The following is a 17,581-nucleotide window of genomic DNA, read 5'->3' as shown; positions in this document are numbered from 1 at the left end:
CAAAGCCTGGGAAGGTAGAGTCAATGTGGCTCCATGCGCGTGAATCTGCTGATATTCGTTGAACTCCATCCGTGGACCTATTCTACACATGCCACATTATCAAGCTTGCCATAGCAGACGTGCGAAGCATGTGGTTTATGCGGGGGATGAGCGGAAAGTGTCTGAGAACTTTTTGAGGGATGGTCTGCCCTTGCAAGTCCTATCGATACCTGTGAGCACCACACTTTGGACATGTCTCCATAGTCTCGTATTCATCTCGAAACAATATACAGTTGTTGATACATGCATGGATGTTATTGTAGTCCATGCCAAGCTTCCATAAAACATGTCATACATCATCACGAGACTCAGGCATGGTGTTTGGAGGTGGCAATATATGATATTTCAATAACCTGAAAAAAATCATAAAACACCTTGAAAAAACACAAATGTTTGCAATAATACTGTTTTAAAAAAAACAATGAAGTCTGTGTGCAAGGTACCTGAATAACTCAGTCACACTCGTATCGCTCCAACCATATTTTGCTTGCACACTTAAGAGTGCAAGCAATGTCTTCAACCGAGATACTCGGCACCCATCATATAATGGTATGGATGCTTCCTCTCTAAGTGGGTCAGATGTCTCAACATCCATGGGAATCAATGCATCGATCATTGCCTCCATCTCAGGCTCCAAGATTGTAGGCAAGTCGGGAAGGTTGTCTGTCTCCTCTGGCATTGACGGTATAGATGGGCCTTGCGACTGGTCGATTGGCTCCTGCAATCCATCCATCGCACGTCCACGAACTCTTCTAATTGGTCGCAAAGGGTGCACTCCCCCTTGGGTCGAGACATCACCCCCCTGGATACAAAATTTGCCAACAAGACCTAATCTTATTGTGTATGGTTTTCAATTAGCTTGAGAGTACAATGCATGAAAAATGCTAACTTCAAATTACCATTTGTTGAAAATCCGCAATCGCCTGATCAATGATCTCAGATTGAAACTGGCCAAATCGTCGTACGTGTTCTATAGACAATCGGCGTTTTCGTCTAATTGCCAACTTGCATTGAGAGCAAGGATATGGGACACGCTGATTAAGATACGTCTCGCGGTCTTGAACAATAAGACCTTCTTCGTTTGCCATCTTATCTACATTACAGCAAACGAGGCTTAAATGGATAGCTTTATGGAGATGTACGTCAAGTTGCAAGTTGACCATAAACCTTGCATTGTATATAGTAGTCGAGAGAGGCTTTGAGTATAAGTAATCCATTTTAAAATTAATGCGCGCCATCTATGAAATTTTATAACTATAGTAATAAAATTTATTTCAATCAATTCTACTCATAGTCATAAGACCTGAGAGAAATTATCCTATACTCAATTTAAGGGTTTCTTCTTCTATAACAATAATTTTGGGTTCATTTTGATGAAGTACGTAGCCCATGGCAAAGCACATTGCATACCATTATCAATAAGTCTATTATCTTAAATTTCCTTCCCCTCCCTCTCCCTCTCTTTCTCTCCCTCTCCCTCTCTTTCTCTCTTTCTCTCACCCTCACCCTCTCCCTCTCGTTCTCTTTCTCTCCCTCTCTCATTTCCTTCCCCTCCCTCTCCCTCTCCCTCTCCCTCTCTTTCTCTTTTTCTCCCTCTCCCTCTCTATCTCTCTTTCTCTCTCATTTCCTAAACAAGCAAAAAATAAAGTGATTTAAACATCCTCCAAGCAAAAGGGAGAGGGAGAGATACAATGCACTCTCCCTCTCTTTCTCTTTCTATCCCTCTCTCATTTCCTTCCCCTTCCTCTCCCTCTTGCTCTCTTTCTCTCTCATTTCCTCTCCTAAACAAGCAAAAAATAAAGTGATTCAAACATTAAACAAGAAAAAGGGAGAGGGAGAGAGAGAATGCACTCTCCCTCCTTCTCCCTCTCTTTCTCTTTCTCTCCCTCTCTTATTTCCTCCCCCTCCCTCTCCCTCTCCCTCTATTTCTCTTTCTCTTTCTCTTTCTCTTTCTCTTTCTCTTTCTCTTTCTCTTTCTCTTTCTTTCCCTCTCCCTCTCCCTCTCTTTCTCTCTTACTCTCTCGTTTCCTCTCCTAAACAAGCAAAAAAGAAAGTAATTTAAACATTAAACAAGAAAAAGGGGGAGAGAGAGAGAGAATGCACTCTCCCTCTCTTTCTCTCCCTCTTCCTCTCCCTCTCCCTCTCTTTCTCCCTCTCTTTCTCTCTCTCTCCCTCTCCCTCTCCTTCTCTTTCATTTCCTCTCCTAAACAAGCAAAAGAAAGAGAGAGGGAGACTCACCAATGAGATATGGCGAGCGTGGGCGGCTTCTCTTTGCAACGAGGGCTCCTCCTCTCCTTCGCGAACAATGGCGGTGGCGGCGGCGGTGGCGACAGCAAGTCTCTTCCTCTTCTTCTCTCACAAAGCCTTCACTCTCTCCCTCGCTCTCGCTCTCAAAAGGCGAAGAAAAGAAAATGAAAATGGCGCTCTGGTTTCAGCCGCACTTTATTTCCCTGCAGCGTCGCTATTTGCGACGCAAATAGCGACGCCAGTTGCGATGCTAATAGCGATGCCAATAGCGACGCCGATATCCGCCGTTGCTAATCGGCGTCGCTAATTGCCCAATTCCTTGTAGTGACAGTGCCTTATCCAAGCACCTATTTTACAGCCTCCTGACTGGACGAAGGAGTTCCGTGTGCACACAAATGCATCAGTTGAAGGGCTAGGTGCTGTTGTATGTCAAAAGGGCCCTTCTAAATTAGATCAACCGATATATTATGCAAGCCGAAAGGTCGCTGATAGGGAACGGAACTACACAGTGACAAAGCTTGAGTGCTTGGCAATGGTGTGTTTGCACTGGAGAAGTTTCGACACTATCTACTGTCAACACATTTCAAGTTCTATGTGGATCATGAAGCCTATCCTTCTTGATGAACAAAGCAGATGTTAAAGGACGAATGATGAGATGGTTACTCCTCTTCCAAGAGTTAAATTTTGAAGTGGTCACTAAGCCTGTCCGTTCCCATGTCCTAGCCGATCATCTATCACAGATCCCTCAAACAGAAGAAGAGGAACATGATGATCCAGACCTTTCTAATGCTTCGTTGTTTCTAGTTGAAACAATTTCTCCCTGGTATGCAAACATAGCCAATCTCCTAACAACTCAACAGTATCCTCCTGGCATCTCAAGATGTGAGAAGAAAAAGCTTATGTTAGAATCAGCCCTCTACACTTTGCTAGGCGGTGCATTGTACAAGAGAGGCAAAGATGAAGTGCTGCGAAGATGTGTTACAGGGGATGAAATCAGCATAGTAGTGAAAGCATGCCATGGTGAACCATGTGGTGGACACTTCGTAGGAGAAGCAATAGCCAAGAAGGCTTTGTTAACAGGATATTGGTGGCCACCCTCCACAAGGATGCATATGATTACTGCAAGAGATGTGATGCTTGTCAGCGAATGGGGAAACCCACCAAAACAAGTGCCATACCACTGCAACCCATTCTTCCCTTAAAGTCATTCGAGAAGTGGGGGATTGATTTCGTGGGTCCCATTGATCCACCTACCAGATGGAAGCAGAACAGATACATCTTACTATGTACGGATTATGTCACAAAGTGGTGTGAAGCTAAAACTCTGAAACAGGACGATGGTAACAGCATAGCTCTATTCATGTACGAGAATATTATCACCCATTTTGGCAGTCCCCTCGAGCTGGTAAGTGACTGAGGTACTCATTTCCTTAACAAAATCATGGAGGAGTTAACAAAGCTGTATAAGATCTGCCATCGTAAGTCCACTCCCTACTACCCTAGAGCTAACGGCCAAGTTGAAGTCACCAATCGCATCCTTTGCTCAATCCTGACAAGAACGATTGCCCACATCGTCATGACTAGGATGATCGACTTATAGAGGCCCTTTGGGCATACAAAACCTCTCATAAGGCAGCTATAGGACAGACCCCTTTCCAGCTAGTGTATTGTACAAAAGCCGTCTTCCCTGTTGAATTGGAATTGCCCTCTTTGCGAGTGGCAGTTAAAGAACACTTGGGAGATGATGAGTCACCTAAACGCCGTCTCGTGCACTTGGAATGCTTAGATGAGATACGACGGATGGCCCTACAGTGCATGGAAACTACTCAAGTGCGACGCAAGGCCTATCATGATAGTTTCATCAAGCACAAGGAGTTCAAAGAATGTGATCTTGTCCTGGCCTATGATTCGAGATTTGGCAAATTTCCTGGCAAGCTTCAACCACGGTGGATGGGCCCATACAAGGTACTTGCTGTCAATCCTAACAGCCCTGTTTAGGTGTAGACCGTTGATGCCTCTAATGATCCTTTCCTGATCAATGGCTATCGCTTGAAGATGTACTTCCCTCCCTGGGGATCTTGACAATCACATTCAACCTACCCTTTCCCTTTTGGGCATCGCACGGTCCTTCTCATCGTGCTTCTGATAGCCCTTATGATTCTCCTCATGAGGCGGTCTCGTTCTGCTAGCCCCTCACAGATACCTCTCAACCCGACCTTGTTCTCTTCTCGTCTAATCCAACAATGGTGGCGAGGTTAGTCCTAACACATGGTATTTCTACCATTCTCTTTCTTAACGAAAAAAAAAGGGGAAAAAGAAAAAGAATTTATTCAAAAAAAACAAAACTGTTATGGGAGAAAATGAAGAAATTTCCTATCATAACAGGCCTCGTTCCAAGAAAAGGTGGAAACACCCTTGGGCGAGAAACTGACTATGGAAAAGGTGGTAACACCCCACAATTTAGGATAGCTGATTTATTAGCAAAACCTTTTCAGCAAGTAATTTGAAGCCACCTCCCTTGGTGCACTGTCTTTGCAATATCAGTATGTCTGCCCTTCTTAACATATGACTTTTCTTACAAATCGTTGAAGTATGAGATTTGTGGGCTACCTCCCTGGGCACGCCTCGTCTTCAAGATCCTGATGACAACAATAGCCGACATGATCTTCATCATCAACCCCTTGAGTGATGCGAGCTTTCATCCTAACAAGATGGGGATGTGAGTATGGGCTGCCCTCTGTATCTATCAGAGAGTGAGACAGAGGGTGGGGTGAGTGACCAGTCTTTCCCTTCAAATCAAATGAGAGGTGAGATGTGTGAACAGAGTGTTGCACGCACGGGATGGGCCACTTAATGCACAAAGCACGATTTGTTCATGTGCACTGCACCATAAGGCTCCCTGGCCTTCCTTCTTGCACTGTATGCCGACACAGGGTGGGATGCACAGTTGCACCATTAATTGCGCACAAGGTATACAACCTCTGCACAAGTGACAGTGAGGGTTACATCAATGGGTTTCAGGAATGGGCTGCCCTCTGTATCTATCAACAGAGCGTGAGACAGAGGGTGGGCTGAGTGTGACTAGTAGCTCTTTAATCAATTATCGAGAGGTGAGGATTGAGGGACGTTACGACCCTTGGAGTCAGGTACGTTTTCGTTTTCCTCTGCACCCACGGGATGGGTTTCTGCCCTCAGCACAGGACACATCACTCTGTTTGGTACACTACACTGCAAGGCTCCCTGGCCTTTCTCCTTGCACCTATACCAGATGGGTTGGACGCACTAATGCACCATCAATTGTGCACCCTGGCATACTCTCTCTACACCACCCCCTTGTTGATTCTTGAACCGGGTGTGAGCTCTGGGTTTCATCATTATTTCCTCGAGTGATGTTAGTAATGAGGCGAGTGACTGCTCTTTCATTCCATTTGCGTGATCGTGAGTTGAGTGCAATATCCCTCGTCATCGACGAATTTCTTGCAATTCCTTCAACCAGCTATCTCCCTAGGTGCTGCCGCATGGTCCTTGCCACAAAGGACGTGTGCTGTGAAGACACCTTGGTACCTCCTGTAGAAGCCGACAACGATACAAGACGCAACCTCAATCATTGACATTCTTCCTCGGCAATATGGGCCAAGTTTTTCTAACCCTACATCTTCTGTATCTCAGTGACGGTCATGTGTTAAGTGTGGGGACGTTCATGGTTGGTCCGATGTGTGGTACTCGGTCCTTGATGTTTGGTTTACCCTTCCTATTAAGGTTTTAAGTGTGGGGACGCATCCCTGCGCATTTATGTTGCATACCCCCTACATATACCCTGCTATGATCATGGATTTACGCCATGACTTCATTTTATCCTGATGGGGTCCCTTCCCCACTCCTCTGTTCTATTTCACCTTGTCCTCGGAGCTGTTCTTTGATTGTTTTCTTTCATTCTTTGTTTTGTGATTTTTCCCTGCGAACGCACCCTACGTTCACTGAGACTCACATCCAACCTTATAGCTGTGTTTGTCCCTTTGAACGGTCCATTTTTCCTTTTTACTAACCCCTGTTCCGATAGACGGTTCTCAAGTTATTAATTTTTAAAGCAATTCTCGTAAATTGAATGGTTTTCCATATGAACGCGACCTTTTTGCTTCGGAACCTTGATCTGATGTGCCAACCCTGTCGTATCATTTCCCCTGACATTTTTCCTTCTTACTCTGTGTCATTTCGATTCACGATTAGTTCGTTATTAATTTTTGCGGGTTTTTGAGTCCTTTTTCGTGCCTCTTTTTCACATTTTTCCATGCGAACCTACCCTATTTGCACTAGAATTCTAGTTGATTTGACAGTCGTGTCCCGCCAACCTTTTCCCCACTTTTTTCTTTTTCCTCCCCCTCTTCTGACTATTGGATTTTTAGTTATTAAATTTTTCGAGTGTTTTTGGATGTGTTTTTCGTGGTTTTTTCCCATGTGAACCCTTCCTACTTTCCCCCAAACTGAGTTTTGATGCACCAACCCTGTGAATCCCTTTCTTTCGGACATTTTTCCTTTTTACCGTCCTCTATTCCAGTGTACGGTTCTTCCCGTATTAATTTTTGAGTCCATTTTTGGGTCGGGTTTTGGGGTTTTTTCCATGTGAACATGTCCTATCTCAATCAGAACTATGTTTTTCCGTGACAAGTTGTTGGAAATCTCATTCTGCACAATTTTCCTTCTTTCCGCACTTCGTTCTGATGTGCAGATTTTTCGATATTAATACCCGTATGTGTTTTCAAGCTTGTTTTTTGCAGTTTTCCCATGTGAACACCTTGATTTTGCCCTAGACCCGGTGCTGCATTTTTCCATCATTTTCCCCTCATCTTCTAGCACATTTTTCCTTTTTACGGATTTTCGATCTGACGTACGGTTTGGGTTTTATTAAATTTTCTTCCTTTTTACCGAGTGGCCACGTCCCTCGTGTCGCGCGTGAATGTGCCTATCTTTAGTTTTACGTGCCTCGGGACGCCTCGTGGCATTTGTGGCTTGTGCATTGCCGTCCCTACCCCGTTTAATCCCATCATTGCAAAATTTTTCTACCCTCGCTCTGCGCATGCACGCGGGACGGGGGTGCGTTCCTTTTGCACATCTATACCCAATTTATTTTTATTTAAGAAAAATAAAACAAACAAAAAGAACAAAATCAAACATACATAAAAAACAAAACATCCCACATTAAATTTCATTTTAAAATAAAAACAAAAAAACTAAATAAATAAATAACAACAAACAACCACCATAACTACTTAAAATACTCATACAATCAATTAAACACAAACAATAATAATAATACAATTAAAAAATAATAATAATAAACAAACAATAAATAATTCATTTATTTTTTAAAAAAACCCATAAACATCCATCTCCCCACACACCTTCATTTTTTAACACAATTTTTTTTAAAGAAAAAAAAACCAAAAACAAAAGCGAAAAAAGGACAAGACAAAGAAAAGAAAAGAAATACAAAGAAAAGAGGAAAAAAAACAAAAAACGAAAGAAAAAAAATGGTTATCTTCTCCCGCTTGTCGCGCGACCCCTACTCTTCGTCCGCTTTCCTCTCCTCCCTGGCTTGCCCCACCCTCCTCCGTCTCCCCCCCCCACGCATTCTCCATCCTCCTCTCTTCCTCTTTTCTCCACCATCACTTCTCCCTTCGTCCTCCCGCTCGTCCACAGGCACCACTGCTTCTCCCTTCCTCCTCCCGCTCGTCCTCACGCTCGTCTGTAGGCACCACCACTTCTCCCTTCTTCCTCATGCTTGTCCGCCGGCCCCACTGTCCACTCCTCCTCCTCTCGTCTTCTTCTCCTCCCCGCCCCGCCACCACCGTCTTCTTCTCCTTGTTGCCCTGCCAGCGCCCATTTCCTCCTCCACCTCTCGCATCTCCTCTTCTCCACCACTCCGCTCCTCCCCTCCCCTCCTCCACCTCTCGCATCTCCTCTTCTCCATAGCTCTGCTCCTCCCCTCCTCCTCTTCTCCGCCGATCGCCGCCAGCCCCACCCCTCCTCTCCTGGTTAGTTTTAACTAACCTTATTAATTTTAACATACTAACCTAACCTAATTAGCTTAATAGTCTAACCTAACCTAATTAAGGTAACAGACTAAACTAACCTACTTAACTTAGCTGACTAAGCTAACCTAATTAACTTAACATACTCAGTTCACCTAATTCACTTAGGTTACTCACTTACAGCCCCCGTTTCTGCCCCTTCTCCCTCCCTTGTTCCCACGCTGTGCGGTAGCTCTCGGTGTACGGGTGTGCTAGCACGCATTCACGCGCGAGGACGCGCTTCCGATTCGTCCGTGCGGTGGAATGTCAGTCGTTCACATGCAGTCATCCTCCGTTGTTCACACGCAGCACGAGTACCGCCTTTTATTTTCAAACCCAAAAAATATATCAAAACACATAAAAATAAACATAAAATAAATAAAACCTTTCAAAATTCATTAAAATTCATTTAAAATCCAAAAAATTACATTAAAATTTCTTTAAAATTTCCACATTGTTGAAATCATTTGGAATATTTTTTTAAAGTGGAAATTCAAGAAAATAAATTGCAAAAAATTCAAACCTTCAAAATTCAAAAAAAATGTAAAATTAGTAAAATTCATTAAAAATTAGTAAAAATTCAAAAATATTTTCAAAAAATTTCTTAAAAATTCCACAAATCCCCTTGCTCCTTTTGCCAATAATTTATTCTTTGGAATACTTCCATAAATGGCTAAAGTATTATTTGAAGCCAAAACCCTCAATTTAATACTTCACCTCATAAAAATTCATTTTAAATTTAAAAAAAATCAGCTAAAAAATCATGGATAAATTCAAATACATTGTTGACACTTGTTGGATTGTTGAAATTCCACCCTTACACTTCACAACATATTAATGTGTCATATATCCCGTTTTAATCATTAAAAATATTTTTAAAAATAAAAAAGAAGAAAAAAATCCAGATAATATACAAAATATAAATATACCTAAAATAAAATTTATATATATATATATATATAGAAAATAAACAAAATAAACAAATAAACAAATAAAACTAAAACAAAAACACTAAGGTGCTTTATTTTTTCTAGTCACTGGTGTTTGTTTTTTTTACTGGATTCCTTACATTTGGGGACTACTCAAAGCGCTTTCAGTCTATTGCATACACACCCCTACCATGTATTCATTTATTTTTGAGTTTTATTCATTTTCATCATCCCTTAACCACAATTAATTGCTAAAATGAACTATATTCACCCACTTTTTCACGCACACTCGCGCTAAATACACAGTTCCTAATAATTAAAAATCAACCAACCATTCACTTTGCACGCGCTACGTGCGCTTCAGAGGCACCTTAATTTTTATTAAAAATGAACCAACCGTCACAAAAAATCACGCGCTGGCAAAAAAACGCTCCACATCACTATTAATTTTTAATTAATGAATTTGCATTTAGAGACCCTAGTCTGGGAATTGCAGTCTGGGTTTCGTTAAAGCACCGTTTCACTCTAATAAATTGTAATTAAAATTTTAAGAAGGAACCGTCGTTTTCTTATTAAGGTTTATAACTTAATAAAATGTCACCCATTGTTAATAATTTCTTAAAATGAACCCTTCATTAAAACCATTTCCCTTCACTGCACTTTTTTTTTTCCATTTTTAATAAACACGCTTCGTGGGATGGGCGCGTAAAGTCCTCTTAGCTAAAATTGTTGATCAAAGTTATGGTTAGTTCCTGATTAGATTTTTTATGGTATTATGGTTTGCTTATATGCTACGATTACGGGTGCAGTTTGCAGTTTTTCTTTCTTTCTTGCTTGATATGGGGTTTTGGGTGCCTGCTTATTGCATCACATGAAGTTTTCAATCACATATGTGTAGAGGTCATGCCGAATTTTTTCTAGGATGTGGTTGTTTGGGGTGGTAAATTGGTTAGTTACGTCTATGTGTGTGTCTTTCTTTAGATCGATTTTTTTAAATAGCTATTTTGGTTGTTTTGCATGCATTCTTTGTGATTGTCTGTGTTTGTGCTGTGCGTGTTTTTCATCTGAGAATGGCACCTCAAGCTCCTCCTCCTATCCAGTATGTCCCGTTGATCAGTAGGGATTATTCGTCCCTACTAGCTTTTGAGCCTATAACGAAAGCAGGACTGGCGACTTTCATGGCTGCTTCATTCCCATTGATTCCAGAAGGTCCATCCCTGTGTGATGAGTTTCTTGCATCATATAGTAAGAAGTCGGGCCTAGTTCATGGTGCTTCCATGGTATTGACACCCTAAGGGTTAGGGAAGGCTTTGTCTCTTCCCTACAAAGGAGAGCCCTTTGTTACAACTAGACAATTATTCTCCAATGATGAGATTTTCAAGCTGTTACAGAAGCATACCAAAGATTCTGGACGTCAAGAAAGTGATAAACACTTCAGGAGTATCTTTTTCCATGATCATCACTAAACCTCTTTGGAAGTTAGTCTGTCAATTCCTCCAAGACAAGTTTATGCTTGCCAAAAAACCATCCCATTACTTGTCCAAAGAACTATTCACAGCTTCCAAGATGGTGTTAAAAGGGGTGGTCATTGATTGGAGTACTTACCTGCTTACGAAGATGGACCAACATTTTGTCAAAGTAACGAGAGGAAATGTCATAAATGTCACTTATGGTTCCTACCTATATGTTTTCTTAACATACTTAGGTCTTAAGAAGGGTGTGCTACCACCTCCTCCATCTGATCCAGTACCTCCCCCTCCACCTTCAGAAGAGTCAGAACCTATTGACATAGAGGATCTTGATTCCCCTCCTCCATTGGTCATTCAGCGGAAGTGCTTGAAGCGTGTGGCAGATAAAACTCCCTCAATCCTTCCTTCAGTCACAATTCCTACTACATCTAGCAGTGACCTCCCTACTTACCTCACATGTAACAATTTGTTCAAGGCACATAGAGAGGGTTCTTTGGAAATATCCGTCCCTTCACTGAATAGTTTAGTGTCAGGAGATGCTATTCCATTCCTTTGTAATGGCATCCAGAGTTCGATTGAACTTTCAGTGCTCAACAGCTGTATGCTTCTTTCTATGAAGAACTGATGCAGTCCAAAGACCAGTTGCATAAGGCAACCACAGAGTTAGCCTCTACTAAAGACACACTTGAAGATCTATTTAAGCAGATGGAGCAGCAAACCCAAATGATTGAGACCCAGAGAGAAGAAATATCTTCTTTGAAGATTCAATTAATAAAAGCTTAGTCAGAGGTCACTAGAGTCTCGGAGGAGAAAGAGAGAATGTCCAAAGAGGCTCAAGAGTTTCAGACTATTTTAGATACAAAACTGTCAGCTTTACAGATTGCTCATAATACAGTGGAATCACAAGCTTCCCAGATAAGTAGTTACAAGACCAACTGGCACCATCACGGTCCATTCTTCCAAGCCCTAATGTTTTTATTATTCCTTCTATCTCTACGCAGGACTTGGCAGTTCTCCAAAGACAGGCCACATTGTGTCCCTTGTTTCAAGATAAAGTGGAAAGATTGCAGTCCAAGATGGATTTGTTATGGTCTACATTTGAGCACTTTCAAGAGTATGTTTCTCTGGACCATTCTTTCTTTGTCCACTATCAGTTGCAGAAGTTGGCCTTCTATATGAAGCTTTCAATGATGGATCTTCCTCTTCCAGAGGATGGTTGGAGTGGGGCTTGGTCTTCTGATTTGCTGACAGAAGTGGTCCATATGGTTTTTAAAGATTCTGTGACAACGGATACCATGTTGCTGTCTTACATGTATCTACGAGGTGATCTGTTGATGTTAGATGATGTAGATCTAGTTTGATATGTGGGGGATGTGGTTTTGCAAGCTGTTTTGTATGTCAACTATTTGGAGTTGCAGATAGATGACATGTTCCAATGTTATTCCTCAAAAGTGGCTACTTGCCCTGACAATTCATGGCATTCAATGATTGATTCTGTGGTTCTAAATCAACGTCAGAATACAGCTTCTACTTATGTACAGAGCACTAACTAACTGAGGGTGGATCTCCTAGCTTATCTTTCCAAAAACCATCCATTTGATTCATCCTTTTTTATGCTTATCAGAGAAGGTTTGTCCTAGGTCCCTTTGTTCCTAGCCTATTGTACTACCAACAAATGGCTCATCGCTATGATACTTATCTTTTCCTTTATCAATCCAACTCAATAGCTATCTTACCTCTTCTTTTCCAACCTCAGGGTTTTCCTCAAATTCCTATATTTACCTATTGTTCTTTCATCTCGCAGATCGAGTTTTTTCCCTTTCTCCACCATTCTCCATCTATCCATTTACCTTCTACTTTTCTTGTTTATCAATTGACACCTTTTCTAACTAAATCACTTAAATTTTCAGCTACTCCTTCTTTATCTTATTTCTCCTTTTATGATTTTGCCTACCCATCTCTTCATCCTCTTTTACTTATTCCACTTCCATCTCCTTCCACTTGTATTTCTCAACCCCCTCAGTTGGTTAGTGAATACGATGGATTTAATCAACAGATTTCGAGAAGAAGAGGATGGAGCTCGACTAATTCTCTCATAGGAACACAGATTAATTGGTCATTAATTCTAGGGATTGGAAAACTGCTAGTCAAGCATACCAGAATTACCTTCATTTTGCTCACCAATATTCACAATCTCTAGATCCTTCAGTGAGATTGACAGCTCATTTTGCTTGGTATCTAGCATACATGCATAGGCATTCCCATAATGATCAAAAGGCCATTCCAAAGCTTTGTATGAATGTCAATGTGAACATTGATTCCCAACAGTTGGATGTCCTCTATTTTCATGCCCTATGTCTACCTAGCAGATACCTTGTTTTGCTAGAGAGGATGTGCTACCTGCAGTTCTTTCAAAATCCTCCCAAGATATTTGTGGATGATTCCTTCTCCATGGATTGTTTTTGAAACCACCAAGCCTTCAAAAGAGATCACCTTCATTGATGCCTTTGCAATGTATTTTGGATGATTCTTAATGATATATATCTCTTTTTGGAGGTGTCATTTAGATGGTTGTGTTTAGTGTGTGTGTTGTAATAATTGTATGTGATGAGATCGTGTTGGTTGAATAATTTGTTCACGAGCTCTTTTCAAATTATTGATGGTAGTAGATGGAAAGCCTCTGGTGCAAAGATGAAGAAGAACCTTTTATATCCTTTACAAGTTTGTTATGACTTTTTAAATGATTATCAAATGTGTTAATGAATAACGAAGTTTTCCTTTAGTAGTATTTTTTCTAGAAATATAGGTGATAAGTTGGGGTCGTGGTTTGGCGAGATTATTGAAGATCCTACACAAGATAAAATTGAGCTCTTTAGTAAACTTATATTCTTCTTTTCCTTAGGTCGCAAGGACGCTTCCTTTCTAAGTGTGGGGATATGTTGAGAGTGGAAAAAGACTGAATTTTTGACTGATTTTTGTTGATTTTGAGGTCTGAATGATTGATTTTTGATAAATTAAGAGTGATGTATGGTTTTTAATGGAAGTGTTTGAGAGTGTTTTGGATGATATTGATTATGTTTTGGAAGTTCATGATGATTCTTAGTGGAGATATGAAGCTCTTGATGTTCTGATAGGTTCTATTGAGGTTCTGATTGGTTCTGTATACCTTCTGTATAGCTTCTGTTTTGTTCTGATTTTCTTCTGTAAGAAGCATGGATTGATGATTGATGAAGATTGAGATATTTTAGAAGCTTATTGAATAGTTTTTGATAGTTTGTAATGGCTTTAGTATGAGTTATGAGGTTCTGATGGCCTTCTGTGACCTTTTGTAGACCTTCTGTAGAGCTTCTCTCTCTGCTCTGTAACTGTTCTGTAACTGTATCTGCTCTAGTACTGTATTGTATTGTTATGTAGATCTTCTGTAAGTGTCCTGTAGAATGAATGTGTGACTTTGGAAAATTTTTCTAACTTTTGAAAAGGATGAATCTAAGTTCAAAAGAGCTAAAACAAATGGAAGAAGCAGTTGCTGAAGATTGAAGTGAAGATTGGAGTGACTGTGACAGTAATGAGCTATGAAGGGACACTGTAGTGGCTCTAGTACCTCTTCACATCAGACATACCTCTTGGGAGGTGCATCCACGACCTAAGAAGGATTATTGAGATTTATTATGAGAGTATTGTAGTGAGGAGATGGTATACTATTGATGGAGAGAGAGAGAGAGAGAGAGAGCCAGAGATAGTCAATTCTATCAAAATAGTGTAACTGTATATGAGAGATTGAGAGAGAAAACTATGAAGACATTGAAGATGAATACTATGTGATTGATTTCCATTCAAAGATGGTGTATTCTTTTATGTTATTCGTTCAATTGAAGGATTTTATGAAGAAGTTGAAGATTATGGTTAATTCTATCAAATCTGTGGGAGATATCTACTATGATGCTGCATGAAGATTTGCTGTTTTCTTTGTTTTGGTCATCAAAAGAATGAAATAAAAGCTTATTGATGTTACAAGATAGATTTTCTTGCAGTAGAATCCCCTTTTCCTTGGTGTTCCTCTTGGGACTCCATACTTCATCACCTTTCCCTCATCATCGACATCCTCAAGTGGTTGGGTAAGCTTGAACTATATTGTGATGTGTTGGATGTACCATCCCTACTTCCATCTTCTAGGACTATTACTTATTTATCTACCACCCCCTAAAATTGACTTTTCAACCAAAAAAAAGTTTAATGTGGTTCCATCTTCCTTTGTAGGGCATGGTAGGCCATTGGGTAGTCGATAAGCATCCTTTGTTTAATGCCATGTCCTCTTTGGGATCATTACTTGACTCCCTTGTTAAGATATCCATTGCCTCTATATTCTTGGTAGGCTGTTGGGGAATCAATGTGCATTCTTTGTTTGATACCTTAGCTACTTTGGGGTGGGATACCTTGGGTAAAACATTGTCGACCTTCCCTTTTAGGCTCAGTTTTGGGCCTAAGAGGGGGTATTGAGCTAAAATACACTTTACAACTAATTAGCACTTTTAAATAGTTCCAAAACATGCTTATTTAATTAAAAATACAAATTTGGTGTGCCATTTGAGAGAGTTTCAATGGTCTCCCAAAAAACACTTATTTTTTGGGACACCCTCTTCAACATCTACAAATAGACAAGTTACCTAGCATTCAACCTTATCCTTTTATGTAAGTTTCTCACTCTATTGTGAAAATTTCAGCCACCATCAGCCACCTACAATCTACTGTCCAGCCATCATCGATTGTAGCTCCCATCAGTATCCATCCCTAGATGCCTTGTTTTCGGCCATCACCTTGCTATTTGGATGTCTCCATTTTTTGCATCATCATAGCATCTAATCAGCATGCATTTTTAGCATCTCGTGCTAGGCAACAAGCTACTGTCATCTCTCCCACCAAGCAACTATTACAGTATCTACGTTTTTGCTATCCAATAGGCTGTCTACATTAGCAAATACCTCTCCTCTTGTTGCCTCAATTCCCTAGCACTCTAGTGTGTGATTGATGTTTGGTGTTTTCCACACTTCGACTAGTGGTCACAACACTTGGAATCCATCTCTAGTGGAAGCCATCTCTAGTGGAAGCCACTCTTCAACACTGCATTGCTCTATCCTTGGGCATTTTGTATACTCTTACATTCATTTACATCATTCATTTACTTTAGAGTTTCTTCTCTCTATGTTTGTCTTTGTGTTTGAGTTTTGAGTTTTTTCTTTTTGTATTCTGCATTTTGTATTTAGGGTTTGAGTTTTGCTTTTCTTTGTCTTTGTGTTTGCGTTTCAATCTTGGTTATACATGTTGTGTTTCCTTAGTACAAAACCTAGCATATCTTCATAGGAAGGGCCAATGAGGCCTGTAGTATAGTGTGTAGACCAAAATGACATATCCTATTATGGTTATAAATGCCCATCTCGTATTTGTAGAAGGAAATAAGAACATACTTGATCATTGATTATCATATGTCCCTCAAACCTCATCTCTCTATTTGTGGAAATAGAAGGTCTATCATGCTTTTTCTCCCTCTGTCTCATAGTCTATTGATAAATACAGGAGAGTAGCCTAATTCTTGACACCCATTCATATAATCTTCATTATCACTTGTGCGAAGGTTATATGTCTTGTGTGCAATTGACGGTGCAATTGTGTGTCCAGTCCTATGCTGGCATACAGTGCAAGAAGGAAGGCTAGGAAGCCTTATATTACTATGCATAGAACAAATCCTGCTTTGTGCATTGAAAGGCCCAACTTGCAGGTGCAATACTCCATTCACACAGCTCACCTCTCATTTGAATTGAAGGGAAAAAGACTAGTCACTCACCACCTCACCCTCTGTCTCATGCTCTATTGATGAATATAGAGAGTAGCCCATACTCACATTCCCATCCTATTAGGATGAAAGCTTACATCACTCTCAATGGTTGTCGATGAAGATTATCTTTGGCTTTTGTTGATGACGTTGAACATCCTACTGATGATGAAGAGGCATATCCAAGGACGTAGCCGATGAAGTAGGAACTTGGATAGGATGAAGATCTTCTATTTGTTGTAGGAGTCATAAATTCTCTAGAATCACAAGGAGTTAGTGTACCAAGGGATGTGGCTTTGAAACTATATCTTGGAAAATCATGAGAATATATAATGTATCTAGACTACAAGGTATCCCACATTTTTCACATCCATCTTTCTATCCAGGGGTATTTATTACCTTTTCTCGAATGGGGACTCTTATGACATTTCTTAAAGAGTAAGCCGACATGGCAAGGATCAAAGTTATTTTATCCCATCACCTTTTTTCTCTTTTTTTTAATTATGTTTTTTTTAAAGATAAGAATACAATATTCAAATTATCCATGCCACATTTGTTGGATTGAAAGCAAGGGAATAGAATAGGGATAGGAGCAGGAATAGAGGAGACAAAAGAAGTCATCCGTTTTTTCAACAGAATCCAAATAATGATGGCTATCAGAAGCATCAACGTAAGTATTAATAAGTGATCTAGTGTGATTGTTAAGAGCCCTAAGGAGAGAAACACTTCTTTAGGTGATAGCCATTGATCAAGAAGGGATCATGAGAGAATTGTTAGAGCTTGCTAGGAAACTTGCTAATGTGTGAATCGTAGGCTAGGATGAGATCACCTTAAATTCCTTCTCTTTGATGAAGCTATCATTGGTCGACTTTGCAACAAGTCTAAGTAGCTTCCATGCACTATAAGGCCATTCCTACAAGTGTCATCTAGACATTGCAAGTGCAAAAGATGGCACTGTAAGGACTCAGGATCTTCTAATAATTTTGTAATGGCCACTCATAA

The sequence above is a fragment of the Lygodium microphyllum genome, chromosome 21 (genome assembly GCF_053477565.2).
Source record: "Lygodium microphyllum isolate KBCC chromosome 21, Lygodium_microphyllum_v1.1.10, whole genome shotgun sequence".
Taxonomy (NCBI): Eukaryota; Viridiplantae; Streptophyta; class Polypodiopsida; order Schizaeales; family Lygodiaceae; genus Lygodium; species Lygodium microphyllum.
Note: the sequence above shows the minus strand (reverse complement) of the source record.